Genomic DNA, 16343 nt, shown 5'->3' on the forward strand with positions numbered 1-16343 from the left:
TATTCTGAATCATTTGAAAGCTCCTTGTTCCTTTACCTCCAAATACTTGAGTGTTTATTTCCTGTTCTCTTATATTATCAACTGGATTAGAGTTATCAAATCAGGAACTGGTTGAAGTTTTCATCATTTAAAGCACTGTAATGTAATACTTACAGATTACATTTTATCAAGTATAAAATCATTTAGAATAAAATTTACATGTAGCTTTATATGAAGTATTATATGTAAGGTGATTCACATTGTGTTTTTGGTATTTCTTTTTGGTGTTTTTGGTATTTCTAATTAGGATTGTATGAGTGTCTTAAAAAATAGTATTTACAAGGGACTTTATTTGTGGAACGTTTAACTCCAGGGAAGTAAACCATTATTGTTTTTCCAGATTTTAAAGATTAGAGAAGAATATTTTTAGGAATAAACCAGAATTAAAAATAATTCATGACTTAGTGCCAGTGGGACCAGATGTACTTCTTTTTCTCTCAGAATAGGTTTAGCTTTTTTCCAAGTGAAAGGGATTGATATAATGTGTAATGGTGTAAAACAAAAGTGGAGGAGAGAGACAATAAAGCAGAGAATGTTTTAGTGAAACATGTAAGCTATTTACCTTAAAAAGCTTTTTTTCCTGAATAAACTGGACTGGTGTAGGAGTTCACAGTTTGGACTGTTTTTTTTTTTTTTTTTTTTTTAAATCAAAATGGAACTTTATGTACTAACTTCCTAAGTCATATTGGATATTAAACAGCTGGCTCAACATAGGGTAGGTTCTGTCTAGTGCTAATTGAGAAGTTAGAAAGATTTAAGGGGAAAAAGTACTTTGTAAGGCTAAAAATATATTGCATAGGCAAACATAATATGAATTGAAGTATTTTTTACCTCCACAAGTAAAAATTCTTGTTATTCCATAATCCCTTCAAGGCTTAGTACATTTGCATGCATAACACAAACATAATTGTAACTACAGGTTAGACAATTTTGTATTCTACTTTTTAATTTCTATTTCTATTTTTATGTAATTTATTTGTTAAAAAATTAGAGTATAGTTGATTTACAATGTTGTGTTTCAGCTGTACAGCATGGTGATTCAGTTATATATATACATATATTCATTCTTTTTCAGATTCTTTTCCCACATAGGTTATTATAGAAAATTGAGTGGAATTCCCTCTGCTATACAGTAGGTCCTTGTTGGTTATCTATTTTAAGTTCATTTATGTCATTTTAAAATTTATTTTATTTATTTATTTATTCATTTTGGTTGCCCCAGGTCTTAACTGCGGCACGCAGGATCTTCATTGTGGCATGCAGGATCTTTAGTTGTGGCATGTGGACTTCTTAGTTGTAGCATGAGAACTCTTAGTTGTGGCATGCATGTGGGATCTTGTTCCCCAGCCAGGGATCGAACCTGGGCCCCCTGCACTGGGAGCACAGGGTCTTAGCCACTGGACTACCAGGGAAGTCCCTAAATCATTTTTTTAAATTAGATTGCACATATGAGTGATATCATATGGTATTTATCTTTCTCTGTCTGACTTACTTCACTTAGTATGAAAATCTCTAGGTCCATCCACATTGCTGCAAATGGCATGATTTCATTCTTTTTTATAGGTAAGTAATATTCCATTGTATTTATATACCACATCTTATTTATCCATCCACCTGTCAATGGATATTAAGTTGCTTCCATGTCTTGGTTATTGTAAATAGTGCTGCAGTGAACATTGGGGTGCATATATCTTTTTGAATTATGGTTTTCTTCAGATAGATACACAGGAGTGGGATTGCTGGATCATGTGTTAGTTCTAATTTTAGTTTTTTAAGGAACCTCCATGCTGTTCTCCATAGTGGCTGTACCAATTTACATTCCCACCAACAGCGTAGGAGGGTTCTCTTTTCTTTTCTATTCTTTTTTTTTTTTTTTTTTTTTTTCCCTCCGGTAGGCGGGCCTTTCACTGTTGTGGTCTCTCCCCTTGCGGAGCACAGGCTCAGTGGCCATGGGTCACGGGCCCAGCCGCTCTGCGGCATGTGGGATCCTCCCGGACCGGGGCACGAACCCATGTCCCCTGCATTGGCAGGCGGACTCTCAACCACTGCGCCACCAGGGAAGCCCAAGAGGGTTCTCTTTTCTCCACACCCTCTCTGGTATTTATTGTTTGTAGACTTTTTGATGATGGCTGTCCTGACTGGGGTGAGGTAATATGTCATTGTAGTTTTGATCTGCATATCTGATAATTAGTGTGTATCCTTGCCTCTTTCGTCATGTATTAATTGACCATAGGTGCATGGGTTGTAGTCTACCTTTTAAAATAGATCATAAGGGGACTTCCCTGGTGGCGCAGTGGTTAAGAATCTGCCTGCCAATGCAGGGGTCATGGGTTTGAGCCCTGGTCCAGGAGGATCCCACATGCCATGGAGCAACTAAGCCCATGCGCCACAACTACTGAGCCTGCACTCTAGAGCCTGCGAGCCACAGCTACTGAGCCCATGTGCTACAACTACTGAAGCCTGTGTGCCTGGAGGCTGTGCTCCACAGCAAGAGAAGCCACTGCAATGAGAAGCCCACGCATTGCAACAAAGAGTAGACCCCGCTCACCGCAACTAGAGAAAGCCTATGTGCAGCAAAGACCCAACACAGCCAAAATAAATAAATAAAATAAATACATTAAAAAAAGGAATAAAATTTCATTTTACTTTATTTTTTAATTGATTTACAATTTGTTAATTACTATTGTACAACAAAGTGATTCAGTTATACATACATATATTCTTCTTTTCTTTTCTGTTATGACTTATCCTGGGATGTTGAATATAGTTCTCTGTGCTACTGAATATAGTTCTCTGACCTTGTTGTTTATCCTTTCTATATATAAAAGATTACATCTGCTAACCCCCACAAAATATGGAACACTTCACAAATTGCGAGTCATCCTTATGCAGGGGCCATGCTAATCTTTTCTGTATCGTTCCGATTTTAGTATGTGCTGCTGCAGCAAGCACTCCTGTAACTTTTTTTTAAAGCATTATTTTAGGTTTTGGAGATGAGCACTAAAATATGGTTGTCTTTAATCTGACTTCAGTCAGGAGTCAGGAGTCTTGATAGACTTTAAAACCAGTTGATTTTACCTAAAATAAAGCTCATTCATCTCTTTTTTTAAAAAATTAACTTTATTTTTTGGGCTGTGCCGGGTCTTAGTTGTGGCACATGGGATCTCTGCTTGAGGCGTGAGCTCAGTAGTTGTGGCACATGGACTTAGTTACCCTGCGGCATGTGGGATCTTAGTTCCCCGAGCAGGGATTGAACCCGCGTCCCCTGCATTGGAAGGTGGATTTTTAACTACTGGACCACCAGGGAGGTCCCTCATTAATTTTTTAAAAAAAATTTAATTTATTTATTTTTGGTTGCATTGGCTCTTTGTTGCTGCGTGTGGGCCTTCTCTAGTTGTGGTGAGCAGGGGCTACTCTTCATCGTGATGCGCGGGCTTCTCATTGCGGTGGCTTCTCTTTGTTGCAGAGCATGGGCTCTAGGTGCACAGGCTTCAGTAGTTGTGGCATGTGGGCTCAGTAGTTGTGGCTTGTGGGCTCTAGAGTGCATGCTCAGTAGTTGTGGTGCATGGGCTTAGTTGCTCCGCGGCATGTGGGATCTTCCCGGACCAGAGCTCGGACCCATGTCCCCTGCATTGGCAGGTGAATTCTTAACCACTGTGCCACCAGGGAAGCACCCTTATTCATTTCTTTTCTTTCTTTTTTTTTTTTTTTTTAATAAATGTATTTATTTGTTTATCTTTGGCTATGCTGGGTCTTCATTGCTGCGCATGGGCTTTCTCTAGTTGCAGCAAGCAGGGGCTGCTCTTCGTTGAGGTGCTCAAGCTTCTCATTGTGGTGGCTTCTCTTGTTGCGGAGCACAGGCTCTAGGATTGTGGACTTCAGTATTTGTGGCACATGGGCTCAGTAGTTGTGGCTTGCAGGCTCTAGAGTGCAGGCTCAGTAATTGTGGTGCATGGGCTTAGTTGCTCCATGGCACGTGGGATCTTCCCAGACCAAGGATTGAACTTGTGTCCCCTGCATTGGCAGGCGGATTCTTAACCACTGCACCACCAGGGAAGCCCTCATTCATTTCTTAAATTGAAATAATGTAAGATACCGAATCTCCACCAGATAGTTTCTTGAACCAGGTGTTAATGGGAAGAGCCCTTAGCTTAGGAATTAAATAGCCATATCCTGCCACTCTGCAACCTTGTGTGAAGGCATTTCGACCTGTAGTACCATTTCTGGGAACGTGTTCCTTGCCCTACTGGTCCCATGGCATAGTTGTTAGAATCACATGATGTGTGATAATAAAAGCTCTTTGAGAAATTAGAAGTAGTATGTAGTATTTTAAGACATAAAAAGTAGATTGCTGACTTGTCTAGCAAAAGTGTTTTTGGTAAAAGTAAAAATGTACATGTAAGGCATACATATTATTAAAACATTTATTATACTAGTTTGTTATCAACTCCAGTTCTTAAGGAAGGTCCCAAAGAGCCATGTCTTCTTGTTTCTCTTCAACTTATGTTCCAGAGATAGTGTATTTTTGTGTAAATGAGCTGTGAACCTGAGAACTAACAGAATGCTGTAGTGCCCTTTGAATTAAAGCCAGATTTTTCAGTTGAACATTGATAAGACTTGCTTTACCTTCTTACTCACTGCAGGTGTTTAGTATGTATTTATTGGTTTGATGTACCTTTGCTGTGATGTTAGTAACTGTCTCAAAGACAGGGAGAGTGGAAGGCTCTTTAAAAAAATAAGCTAGAGAACCAAACCATATGTACTTTCTGAAATTGAGCTTTTCTTAAAATATCTACAAAAATGTAAAGCACAGTACTGACTGATTTTAAAGCAACTATCAACTCAGTGAGATGATTATTACTCTTCAAAAGGAAATATGTTGAGGAGATTGATACACATAGTTTCAAGGGACTATCATTAAAATTTTTGGAATTGATTTTTAAATTGTCATAGGAACTTATATAGGGTTTTTATATCTATCTTTGGTGGAATGTAATGAATACGTTAAGGGTAAAATTTGTTGTCAAAGCCAGTTCTAACAAATAAGGTCATGTGATTGAACTGGGTAGTACTATTTTGGGACATTTTAAACAAGTCACAGTCTGTAGGCTATCTCTCACTGATACTTTGGAATTTCTACCCATTAAGTGTGACTGACTTCATGGCTGGAATTCTCATGAACTTGGTCAGTCTGGTGTAGAGGAAAGGATGGGAGTTTTAGGACTGTCACTTCAATGATCTGTTTCCTTTATTTGAGTCAATAAACCATGCTTTGTGCTAAATAAATTTTAGGGAAAAGGAAGTTAATAAGAAAAGGCTTAGAGTCGTCAGGAAAAGGCATTGGATCTGATCCTTGGTTTTATCATTGTTCCCTTCAGAGTACCTGAGTGGCAGGAATAAATGGGCAGGTCTAAGAGGAATCTGTTGTCTTCAAATTTTTCACTTTGAACAGTTTTTCCTGATAGACTTCTTTTTGAGCTTTCTGCTCCTGAAAGTGTTCTGTGGCAAAGAAGCATTAGAAAACTAGGAATCAGTGAGCATTATGGTCCCTACAGGTTTAAGTATTTTATTATCTGTATCTGAGAATGGTATTGTTTTTCAAGATCATGCTAAATTCTAGGACTTTCTGGAATGGGGGAGGAAAAGACCAAGATTAGCATGTAAGTCTGAGAAGCAAGAACAAAAGTACTTCTGGAGACAAATCACTCATCTTAGTCACTACAGGAGTGATACTACACTCTTAGAGTGACTGGAGAAGTTCCTGATGTCCATGGGGTCCAATCTAGCAGGGAGGGCAAAACTGTAGAGACTTCAGACTGCAGCCTGGATCTCCTTAGAACAAGGACATTGTCTTACAAATACAGTTAGCAAATTTAGGAAATTTAACATTGACACAATACCATTATCTATTATATAATCTGTCTTCACATTTCACTAATTATCTCAGAAACGTTTCTTATAAGATCTAAACCAAGATCCCACATTTTAGTTGTATCTCTTTAGTCTTGATTAATTTGAAATAGTTCAGCCTGTGTCTTTGTCATTCATGACTTAAATTTTTAACCACTGGACCACCTGTTCTTCATGACTTAAATTTTTGAAGCATACAGACAAATGTTAGATTTGTAAAATTCTTCCATGTTATTACTTGTAGTTGCAGTTTGTTCATTCTGGTTACTGTTTATGGGTTTGGCAAATTTTTTCTTAAAGGGACAAATGGTAAATATTTTAGGCTTGCAGGTATATGAACTCTGTCACAACTACCCAACTCTGTTGTAGCTTAAAAAGCAGGCAAAGACAATTACCTACGTGAGTAGGTGTGATTGTGTTCAAATGAAAATTTTAAAAATGGGCAGCTTGGTCATAATTTGGCATCCCTTGCTGCATAATATTTCACTGTGGGCATATTGCACAATTTATTTATCACTTCTACCATTGATGGGTTTTGGGGGTTATTTCCAGTTTAGGGCTATTGCAAATAGTGCTGCTGTGAATATTTTTGCATATGTCTTCTGGTAAACATAGGTATTTATGTCAGTTACACTCCCACATGTGGAATTGCTGGATCACAGGGGGTGCATGTTTAGCTTTAGCAGATACGGCCAGTTTTCCAGAACCCTTGTGCCAATTTATACTCCCACATGCAGTGTACAGTGTACAAGGGTTCTAATACTCTACTTTCTCACCAATGCTTGTAAGTTGTCTGTCTTTTTAATTTTAGTTTTTTGGCAGATTTGTGGTGATACACATTGTTTTGTAGTTGCTGATAACTAATGAAGTTGAGCACCCTTCTATATTTTGTACCATTGGGCTGTTCTCTTCTGTTTTTTACCAATTTTTAAAAAAAATTAATTATTTTTGGCTGCGTTGGGTGTTCATTGCTGTGCGCAGGCTTTCTCTAGTTGCAGCGAGCAGGGGCTACTCTTCATTGCAGCGCGCGGACTTCTCATTGCAGTGGCTTCTGTTGTTGCGGAGCACGGGCTCTAGGTGCACAGGCTCCAGTAGTTGTGGCATGCAAGCTCGGTAGTTGTGGCTTGTGGGCTCTAGACTGCAGGCTCAGTAGTTGTGGTGTACGGGCTTAGTTGCTCTGTGGCATGTGGGATCTTCCCGGATCAGGGCTTGAACCTGTGTCCCCTGCATTGACAAGCGGATTCTTAACCACTGCACCATCAGGAAAGCCCCTGATGTGTTTCTCGAATCTGAGGATTTATATCCTTTAAAATTTCTAAGAAACTTTAGCTTTTATTCTTCTGTGTCTAATTGTCTAATTTTCTGTCAGCTGTGCTTTTACTTTGATTGGATGTTATTTGTTCTACGGGTTACATATATATATTTCTCAAGTCTTTCTTTTTAGTGGCCTTAATCACTTTATGTATTCTAATTTTACAAGCCCTGTCATGTTTTTGCTGTTATCTGAAAATAAGGATTCTAATCTTGCTCTTAGCTTTGTCTGTTGACTTAAAAACAATTGTTTGAAATTGTGGCCTGTCAGTTCTCTTTCAGTGGGAATCCTGTTGACCTGGGTTGAGAATTTGCTCATTAAGGCACTTCAGAGGACCCGCCAACTTTAGGACCAATTCTTTTTTTTTTGGCCGCAGTGTGCAATATGCGGGATCTTAGTTCCCTGATCAGGGATGCAACCTGTGCCCCCTGCATTGGGAGTGCGCAGTCTTAACCACTGGAAGACCAGGGAAGTCCCTAGGACCAATTCTTATGTTAATTTGGCATGAGGTTCCTAGACTAAGTATTGATACTGTACATCTCCAACTCAAATTATCTTGAGGCGGAAGCTTGTTTTCCTCCTTAGTTTTTAGCTGGCACATAGTTTTTCTAGCTTATCCTTTCCCTAATGGTGCAACCTGTTGATACCCCTGGTGTTATGTGTGTGGTGGGTGATTGTCTTAGTTCTAATGTCCTCACTTGCGTAGGTCTGTAGTCTTACTTCCTGACCCTATAGAGAAACTTAAACCCTAGCATTTAGGTTATCAAGGTTGATTTTACTTACCTATTTAATCCCATTATTCCCAGCCTCCTGTCACCCTGGAATTTTAGGGGGTTTTTTTTTGCGTTACGCAGGCCTCTCACTGTTGTGGCCTCTCCCGTTGCGGAGCACAGGCTCCGGACGCGCAGGCTCAGCAGCCGTGGCTCACGGGCCCAGCCGCTCCGCGGCATGTGGGATCTTCCCAGACCGGGGCATGAACCTGTGTCTCCTGCATCGGCAGGCGGACTCTCAACCACTGCGCCACCAGGGAAGCCCTAGAATTTTAGTTTTTAACTCAACAAGATTGCCACTTTGACTTTTAGTTTGAATTTTATTTTTCTTATTTTATTTTTGTCCCTGGGGATTTGTTCTCCTCCTATTTCAGCTACACATTTAAAATAATGTCTGTATTTTTTATCCAACATATATTTTTAGTGGTAGGGTTTTCTGGTTATTTAGTCTGCCATATTGCTAGAGCCAGCAACACCTTTTCATCTGTAAAATGGGGTGAAGACAGTGAACTTGTGAGGAGTAAATGAGGTAATATATATAAAGTGCCTCATGGTAAATTCTCAATAATTGGTAGTAATTATAATACTTTTCGTTCTCCTCAAGAATAAGAATACTACACCAGTGATTACCTATGATTAGAGGTGATAATTAGAACACTATTATCATTTCTTTTATTAATAAACTTGGGAAATGTTTCTAGAAAGCATTATTTTAACTCAAAGCAGTTAAAATACATAAAGAAACTTATGGAATGTTTACTGTCATTGTACTTTGTGAGGTAAAAGGATTCTGGGCTCTTTTAAGTGTTAGGATTTTTCCCCCTGTAACTGTTTTCAATTTATGAAGATGACTGTGATTTTCTGTGAACATTCTTGGTTTCTGGCTCATGTTCGGTTTATGCTCCTTTATTCACTTCCTCACATCCGCTTTCTGGCACAGTCATGCATTGATTAATAGACCCAAACATGGCATTATAAATGTGTATATTTTACGCACACAAACTTATACCATTGTCGTCCTTTTTAATGCACATTGGCACTACCTTGTCTTTAATGAATAAGTCAAAAAATAAAGAAATAAGGACACTATGGCACAAATTAAAAGCACTTTTAAGTATTGCAGTTAGGTTTATCTTTTTTAAGGTTTACTCAGCTCAGTAGAATTTTAAGTGGGCTGTATAAATAGGTAGGCTGAGACCACTTTATATATATCCAGAATAAGATTAGATTAAATTTCCAATTTAGTCAGAGATGTAACAGCTTATCAAAAGCAGTGTGGTCACACAACTGGGAATAGAAGCAGCCTGTTAGAGCTGTCCCTGACCCCCAGAGTCTCTAATTGGGGTATGCAGCTGCTTAGATAACTCACCAAAGGCAGGCTGCTTTTGCTGGCTCTGGAAGGCTCAAGTTTCGGTACCCTATTATTCTTTAGGTTTTTCAGTACTAATTAAGAGGAATTTACTCTTAATAATCTGGCTTCTTTAGAGAATGTTTAAGAACTTGAGCTCTAATATTTGAACCACATCCAGCGGCAGCTTGAGCAGGCCCTCTTCAAGGTGAGTGTAGTTGGGATGAGGATTGAATGAGGAAGTACAGTCAGGGGCCAGTGGGTGTCCCTGAGGAATCTCTTGTCTCTGCCTCCAGCTTTCCATCCCCTGACTCTGGTCTACTACACTTTTATGTGGGTGATACTGATACTGAGCTTGTCAGGAGGACCAGAATCCCAAATCCATTTCCATGCAAGTTCTAAGAATCCTTGATGTATGACGAGGTCCCTATTTGTTCTTTTGTTTCTTCTGCCACATCTTTAAGAATGTTTTTCTTATTGTACTTTATTACTGGAACTAGTAGTACCCTTGACAGGTTTGTGAGTCTCCCTCTTTCCATTTATTCAGATCTTACCATTAGAAAATTGAAGGTCTCAGTTTTCTACCTCTTCATTCATCCCTTGTCCCTATAGATGTTGATAGAAGTTATTTTGTCTGTCTCAAGCATATATCTGATAATATTTTAATTTCTCAAATTAATCTGTCTAAAAATTGACTATAACCTTAAATTACATGTAGAGATGTTTTATTGTGATCTGCTCAATATATATTTCTCAGTAGCTTGAATCTGAATTTTTAAATGATTTTAGTATGGTAGAACTGTTGAGAAAATTTTTATGGATTACCTACATTGTCAGGTACTCTGCTGAATATTGATGTTAAAGATTTTAGTAAGACACTATTTCTGTCCTCAAGGAGTTCGAATAACAGATAAATCTATAAACCAGTCATTTCTGTATTACGCTGCGAGTGTTGTGACTGTGTGCAGTAGTGATATGCCCATGTGGTTGGTGAGAACATTTTAGCTCAATCTCTGGGCGGTTCAGAGAAGGATTAGTAGGAGAACTAAGTCTCATTCTACTCTAGTAGGTACCTTAGCACATTATTCTAGTTTAAGTGCCAACACTACAAAATTGTAATGTCTTATACATTTTCTCAGATAAATAACAAGTTGTCATTGATAAGACTTGCACCCAGATGCTTTTGTTTAGAATATGTAATGCAGCTTTTGAGATGTACCAGGAATAGTGTTGGGCAAAAAATTAGGAACTCAGAAACCCATGTAATGTTTTAAAAGCAACGAGATAACCAGACTGATCTGTGAGGCTTACTTGTCTGTTTAATTTGGAAGAACTCATCTTAGTGATTCTTAATATTTCTTATTTTAAAACATGTTATTTATTTATTTTTAACTGTAGTAAAATAAACATAACAAAATTTACCATTTTAGTCATTTTTAAGTGTATAGTTCAGTGGCATTAAGTACATTTATGTTGTTGTGTAACTGTTACTACTATCCATCACCAGAACTTTGTCATTTTCGTAAATTGAAAACTCTGTACCTGTGAAACAATAACTTCCATTCCTCTCTCTCTCCAGACCCTACCAACCACCATTCTGTTTTTTTGTCTCTTAATATTTGATATCATGTGTTTTTTTCCATTATATTATTTTTTAATAGTTTTCAAAGGAAAAAAAATGTGAATGGTATGTTTTTAACACTTCATTTTTTTTTTTTTTTTTACTGTTTTATATTTATTTTATTTATTTTCTTTATCTTTTTGGCTGTCGGGTCTTAGTTGCAGCGTGCAGGATCTTTCGTTGCGGTGCGGGCTCTTTGTGGTGTGTGGGCTTCTCTCTAGTTGTGGCGTGTGGTTTCTAGAGTGCGTGGGCTCTGTAGTTCGTGGCACGTGGGCGCTCTCGTTGAGGCATGTGCGCTCAGTTGTGGCATGTGGGCTTAGTTGCCCCGCGGCACGTGGGATTTTAGTTCCCCAACGAAGGATCGAACCCACGTCCCTGCATTGGAAGGTGGATTCTTAACCACTGGACCACCAGGGAAGTCCCTAACACTTTATCTTATTAGCCTATTTGATGATCACATTTATATTAAATTTTTACTTCCAAAATATGGAAGTCATTCAGCATTTGATTTATTTGAGCTCTGCTTTTATAATCCATAAAGTGCAAATCTTTTTTAAATTCTTGCACATATTTTAGCTGTAACTTAAATGCATAGTTAAATATAGTTATACCATGTTTCAGTGGTCATTAAAATATTATAAGAGTTTAGTTATAATTTTTTAAAAATTTAATGTCAGGAACCTAAATTGGAAAAAAAAACCTAATGTATACTAATATTTCTTATTCAACAGGAGAACCATATTGGAAATTGTGTGTGACTGGAATTTTCCACATTTTAAAAATCAAAATTTAAATTTACCAGTAGAGTTTTGTAGTATATCAATATTTTGTCCATTAGTTTTTTTTTTCTTTTATTGTAGTATAGTTGATTACAGTGTTTCAGGTGTACAGTGAAGTGTTTCAGGTATACAGTGAAGTGATTCAGTTATACATATGTACATATATATATTTCAGATTCTTTTCCATTATAGGTTATTACAAGATATTGAATATGATTCCCTGTGCAATACAGTAGGTCCTTGTTGTTTACCTGTTTGACACATCGTACTGTGTAGCTGTTAATCCCAAATTTTCAATTCATCCTTCCCCTCTTCCCCTTTGGTAACCATATGTTTGTTTTCTATGTCTGTGAGTCTGTTTCTGTTTTGTGAATAAGTTCATTTGTATCTTTTTTTAAAAATACAAATTAAAAAAAAAATTTGTACAAATTTGTATCTTTTTATTTATTTATTTATTTATTTATTTATTTATTTATTTATTTATTTATTTTTATTTTTTTTGTGGTATGCGGGCCTCACTGTTGTGGCCTCTCCCGTTGCGGAGCACAGGCTCCGGACACGCAGGCTCAGCGGCCATGTCTCACGGGCCCAGCCGCTCCGCGGCATGTGGGATCTTCCCAGACCAGGGCACAAACCCGTGTCCCCTGCATCAGCAGGCGGATTCTCAACCACTGCGCCACCAGGGAAGCCCATAAATTTGTATCTTTTTAAATTTTTATTTAAAAAATATTTTTCTTTAATTTTTTGGCTGCACCACGTGGCACACAGGATCTTAATTCCCCGAACAGGGATCGAACCCATTCCCCCTGCAGTGGAAGCGCAAAGTCCTAACCACTGGACCACTAGGGAATTCCCCATTTGTATCTTTTTTCAGTACGAGGGCCTCTCACTGTTGTGGCCTCTCCCGTTGCGGACGCTGAGGCTCAGCGGCCATGGCTCACGGGCCCAGCCTCTCCACGGCATGTGGGATCTTCCCAGACCGGGGCACGAACCCGTGTCCCCTGCATCGGCAGGCGGACTCTCAACCACTGCGCCACCAGGGAAGCCCCCCATTTGTATCATTTTTAAGATTCCACCTATGTGGTATCATATGACATTTGTCTTTCTCAGTGTGACTTACTTCACTTAGTATGATAATCTCTAGGTCCATCCATGTAGCTCCAAATGGCATTATTTCATTCTTTCTGGCTGAGTATTACCCAGTTTTGTGTGTGTTTGTGTGTGTATACACCACATTTTCTTCATCCATTCAACTGTTGATGGAATTTAGGTTGCTTCCATGTCTTGGCTATTGTAAATAGTGCCACTGTGAACATTGGGGTGCATGTATCTTTTCAAATTAGAGTTTTCTCTGGCTATATGCCCCATAGTGGGATTGTTAGATCATATGGTAGTTCTATTTTTAATTTTTTTTTTTTTTTTCCCGTATGCGGGCCTCTCACTGTTGTGGCCTCTCCCGTTGCGGAGCACAGGCTCCAGACTCACATGCTCAGCGGCCATGGCCTGCGGGCCCAGCCACTCTGCGGCATGTGGGATCCTCCTGGACTTGGGAACGAACCCGTGTCCCCTGCGTTGGCAGGTGGACTCAACCACTGCAACAACAGGGAAGCCCTATTTTTAATTTTTTAAGGAACCTCCTTACTATTCTCAATAGTGGCTGCCCCGATTTATATTCCCACGAACAGCGTAGGAAGGTTCCCTTTTTCCCACACACTCTCCAGCATTTATTGTTTGTAGACTTCTTTTTAAAATAAATTTATTTATTTATTATTTATTTTTGGCTGCATTGGGTATTTGTTGCTGCACATGGGCTTTCTCTAGTTGTGGCGAGCCGGGAGCTACTCTTCGTTGTGGTGTGTGGGCTTCTTATTGCAGTGGCTTCTCTTCACAGGCTCTAGGCACATGGGCTTCAGTAGTTGCAGCAAACGGGTTCAGTACTTGCAGCTTGCGGGCTCTAGAGCACAGGCAGGCTCGGTAATTGTGGCTCATGGGCTTAGTTGCTCCGCAGCATGTAGGGTCTTCCCGGACCAGGGATTGAACCCGTGTCCCCTGCATTGGCTGGCTGATTCTTAACCACTGCGCCACCAGGGAAGTCCCTCTTTGTAGACTTTTTTTTTTGATGATGGCCATTCAGACTGGTGTGAGGTGATAGCTCATTTTAGTTTTGATTTGCATTTTTCTAATAATTTGTGATGTTGAGCATCTTTTCATATGCCTGTTGGCCATGTGTATGTCTTCTTCAGAGAAATGTCTGTTGAGATTCTCTACCCATTTTTTGATTGGGTTGTTTGAGCTGCATAAGCTGTTTTATATTCTGGAAATTAATCCCTTGCTTGAGTCACGTTGTTTGCAAATATTTTCTCCCATTCCATAGGTTGTCTTTTCATTTTGTTTATGTTTTCCTTTGCTGTGCAAAAGCTTTTAAGTTTAATTAGGTCCCATTTGTTTATTTTTGCTTTTGTTTCCATTACTCTAGGAGATGGAGCCAAAAAAATATTCCTGTGATTTAAGTCAAAGAGTGTTCTGCCTATGTTATCCTTTAGGCATTTTATAGTATCTGGTGTTACATTTAGGTCTTTAATCCATTTTGAGTTTATTTTTGTATGTAGTGTTATAGAATGTTCTAATTTCATTCTTTTACGTGTAGCTGTCCAGTTTTCCCAGCACCACTTATTGAAGAGACTGTCTTTTCTCCATTCTATATTCTTGCCTCCTTTGTCACAGATTAATTGACAATAAGTGCATGAGTTTATTTCTGGGCTTTCTGTCCTGTTCCATTGATCTGTGTGTCTGTTTTTGTGTCAGTACTATACTGTTTTGATTATTGTAGCATTGTAGTATAATCTGAAGTCAGGAAGCGTGATTCTTCAAGCACCATTCTTCTTTCTCAAGATTGTTTTGGCTATTTAGTGTCTTTTGTGTTTCCATGTAAATAAAAAAATTTTTTGTTTCAATTCTGTGAAAAATGTCATTGGTCATTTGATAGGGATTGCATTGAAACTAGATTGCCTTGTATGGTCATTTTGACAATATTGATTTTTCCAATCCAGAAACATGGTATATCTTTCCATCTGCTTGTGTCATCTTCAGTTTCTTTCATCTTAAAATTTTCAGAGTACGGGTCTTTTGCCTCTTTAGGTAGGTTTATTCTTAGATATTTTACTCTTTTTGATGCGATGGTAAATAGGGTTGTTCCCTTAATTTCTCTTTTTGATCTTTTGTTGTTAATGTATAGAAATACAACAGATTTCTGTATATTAATTTTGTATTCTGCAACTTTACCGAAGTCATTGATTAGCTCTAGTAGTTTTCTGGTAGTGTCTTTAGGATTTTTTATGTATAGTATTATGTCATCTGCAGAGTGACAGTTTTACTTCTTCCTTTCCAATTTGGATTCCTTTTATTTCTTATACTTCTCTGATTGCTGTGTCTAGGACTTCAAAAACTATGTTGCAGAAAAGTGGTGAGAGTGGGCATCCTTGTCTCGTTCCTGATCTTAGAGGGAATGTTTTCAGCTTTTCACCATTGAGTATGATGTTACCTATGGGTCTGTCATATATGGCCTTTGTTATGTTGAGATATATTACCTCTGTGCCCACTTTCTGGAGGGTTTTTATCAGAAATGGATGTTGAATTTTATCAAAAGCTTTTTCATCGGGCTTCCCTGGTGGTGCAGTGGTTGAGAGTCTGCCTGCCGATGCAGGGGACGTGGGTTCGTTCCCCGATCCGGGAAGATCCCATATGCCGCGGAGCGGCTGGGCCCGTGAGCCATGGCTGCTGAGCCTGCGCGTCCGGAGCCTGTGCTCCACAACGGGAGAGGCCACAACAGTGAGAGGCCCGCGTACCGCAAAGAAAACAACAACAACAACAACAACAACAGCTTTTTCATCATCTGTTGTGATCATATGGTTTTTATCCTTCAGTTTGTTATTGTGGTGTATCACGGTTGATTTGCGGATATTGAAAAATCCTTGCATTTCTGAGATAAATCCCACTTGATCATGGCGTATGATCCTTTTAATATATTGTTGGATTCGGTTTGCTAGTATTTTGTTGAGGAGATATATATATATATATACATATATATATATATATATATATTTTTTTTTTTTTTTTAGCCGTACGCGGGCCTCTCACTGCTGTGGCCTCTCATGTTGTGGAGCACAGGCTCCTGACGCGCAGGCTCAGCGGCCATGGCTCACGGGCCTAGCCTTTCCACGGCATGTGGGATATTCCTGGACCGGGACACGAACCTGTGTCTCCTGTGTCGGCAGGCAGACTCTCAACCACTGCGCCACCAGGGAAGCCCTTGTTGAGGATTTTTACATTTATGTTCATCAGTTATATTGGCCTAATTTTTTAAAAAATAAAATTATTTTATTTATTTTATTTTTGGCTGTGTTGGGTCTCTGTTACTGTGCGCAGGCTTTCTCTAGTTGCGGCAAACGGGGGCTACTCTTTGTTGCGGTGCGCAGGCTTCTCATTGCAGTGGCTTCTCTTGTTGCAGAGCACGGGCTCTAGACTCGTGGGCTCAGTAGTTGTGGCTTGCGGGCTTAGTTGCTTC

At 39.0% G+C, this 16343-nt stretch overlaps 1 protein-coding gene and 1 pseudogene across 3 annotated transcripts in view; one reads left to right on the forward strand and one right to left on the reverse strand.

Annotated features, from left to right (window-relative positions):
- Window positions 1-16343, forward strand: part of SMARCC1 (SWI/SNF related, matrix associated, actin dependent regulator of chromatin subfamily c member 1) — a 182131-nt gene that overhangs the window by 13267 nt on the left and 152521 nt on the right. The window contains exon 1 of one of the 3 annotated variants that reach the window (XM_067044362.1): window positions 9517-9587. The exons of the other annotated variants lie outside the window; for them this stretch is intronic. The gene's annotated coding sequence lies outside the window, so the exon portion shown is untranslated. Of the gene's footprint in view, window positions 1-9516; window positions 9588-16343 lie in introns of those variants that run through there. 3 annotated transcript variants of the gene reach the window in all.
- LOC131764744 (U6 spliceosomal RNA) lies at window positions 2888-2985 on the reverse strand (annotated as a pseudogene).

Source organism: Kogia breviceps, chromosome 10 (assembly GCF_026419965.1).
Source record: "Kogia breviceps isolate mKogBre1 chromosome 10, mKogBre1 haplotype 1, whole genome shotgun sequence".
NCBI lineage: Eukaryota > Metazoa > Chordata > Mammalia > Artiodactyla > Physeteridae > Kogia > Kogia breviceps.